Below are 2,199 nucleotides of genomic sequence, written 5' to 3' on the forward strand. Positions count from 1 at the left end.
TATCTATCCACACCTATACCCATTTTGGCTTTCACTGCCAAAGTATACTGTATGTGCAAAAGTGTTCATCTTTGTTGTCTGTACCTCCCATGTACCTCTCTATGTCTTTGTCTTCCTCAATGCCACCATATTGGTCACTCACATTTGGTACATTGCCCTTTTCTTCACCTAAATCAATACTTATCTCTATCTATCTAACAGCTTTCCCTCCCCTCCGCTCCCACCCGTGGTAACCAACAAAGAAAATTTCCTTCCATAGATAGACCTTTCCTTAACGTTTATAATAATGGACTAATACAATATTCATCCCTTTGTGATTGACTTATTTCACTCAGCATAATGTCCTCCAAGTTAATCCACATTATGCAGTGTTTTGCAGATTCTACATTATTCTTTAGCGTTGCATAGTATTCCATTGTTTGTATGTACCATAGTTTGGTTATCCATTCCTCAGTTGATGGACATCTAGGATGTTTCCAGCTTTTGGCTCTTGTAAATAGTGCTGCGATAAACATGGGTGTGCATATTATCTGTTCTTGTCATGGCTCTTACTTCTTTAGGATATAAACCTAGTAATGGAATGGCTGGGTCAAATGGTATTACTATTTCCAACTTTTGAAATAATCGCCATACTGCTTTCCACAATGGTTGTACCATTTTACAGTCCCACCAGCAGTGTATGAGAGTCCCAATCTCTCCACAACCTCACCCAAATTTTTAATATTCTGTCTTGTTGAACTTTGCTACTAGTGCTGGAGTAAGGTGATATCTCATTGTTGTTTTGATTGACATCTCTCTAATAGTTAATGATTGTGAGCATTTCTTCATATATTTGTTGACCACTTGACTCCTTGGTGAAGTGTCTATTCATGTCTTCTGCCCATTTTTAATTGGATTTTCTATCTTTTTGTTGTTGAGGTGTTGGAGTTTTCTATAAATTCTAGAGATAAGTCCCTTGTCTTATATGTCATTTCCAAATATTTTTTCTCAATCTACAGGTTCTCTTTTGACTCTTTTGAAGAAGTCTTTGGAAGCAAATACAAATTTAATTTTTAGAATGTTCCAATTATCTGGTTTCTCTTCTGCTGTTTGTGCATTTTGAGTTATGCCTGATAGTCTATTTATGCCATATATTAGGGTCCCTAAATTTGCCCCTAGATTTTCCTTGAGGAACTGTATAGTTTTAGGTTTCACATTTAAGTCTTTGATCCATCTGGAGTTTGTTTTGTGTATGGTGTGAGGTACAAACCTTGTTTCATGTTTCTGCAAATGGATCTCCAGTTCTGCCAGCACCATTTATTAAACAAACATTCTCTTCCTCATTTAAAGAATTTTGGCCCTTTGTCAAAGATCAACTGACTATAGGTTGATGGATCTATTTCTGGGTTCTCAATTCTATTTCATTGATCTATGCATCTGTCATTAAACCGGTATCAGGCAGTTTTGACTACTGTGACTGTATAGTAGGTTTTGAGATCCGGCAGTGTGAGACCTCCTACTTTGTTTATCTTCTTCAATACTGCTTTGCTTATCTGAGGTCTCTTTCCTTTCCATTTAAAGTTAGTGATTGGTTTTTCCATATCCCTAAAGAATGTTGATGGGGTCTGGATTGGGATTGCATTGAATGTATACATTGCGTTGAGTAGAACTGATATTTTCACAATGTTCAATCTTCCTATTCATGAACATGGAATGTTCTTCCATTTATGTAGATCTCTTATGGTTTCTTGTAGCAGTTTTTATAGTTTTCTTTGTACAGGTCTTTTGTGTCCCTGGTAAGATTTATTCCCAAGTATTTTATTTTTTTGGTAGCTATTGTAAACTGATTGATTTCCTTATTTCTTTTTCAGCAATATCTTTGCTGGTGTAGAGGAATCCAACTGATTTTTGGATGTTGATCTTATATCTTGCCACGGTGCCAAAGCTTTCAATTAGTTCCAGTAGATTTTTGCCTGAGTCTCTTGGGTTTTTTAGGTATAGGATCATATCATCAGCAAATAGGGATAGTTTGACTTCTTCCTTACCAATTTGGATGCCTTTGATTTCCCTTTCTTGCCTTATGGCCCTGGCTAAGAATTCCAGTACAATGTTGAATAGAAGTGGTGTTAGCGGGCATCCTTGTCTGGTTCCTGTTCTCAAGAGGAATGGTTTCAGTCTCTCTCCATTGAGAATAATGTTGGCTGTTGGTTTTGCATAGAT

This window comes from Orycteropus afer, unplaced genomic scaffold (genome assembly GCF_000298275.1).
Source record: "Orycteropus afer afer isolate SDZICR_OR568_19922 unplaced genomic scaffold, OryAfe1.0 scaffold00590, whole genome shotgun sequence".
NCBI classification, from domain to species: domain Eukaryota; kingdom Metazoa; phylum Chordata; class Mammalia; order Tubulidentata; family Orycteropodidae; genus Orycteropus; species Orycteropus afer.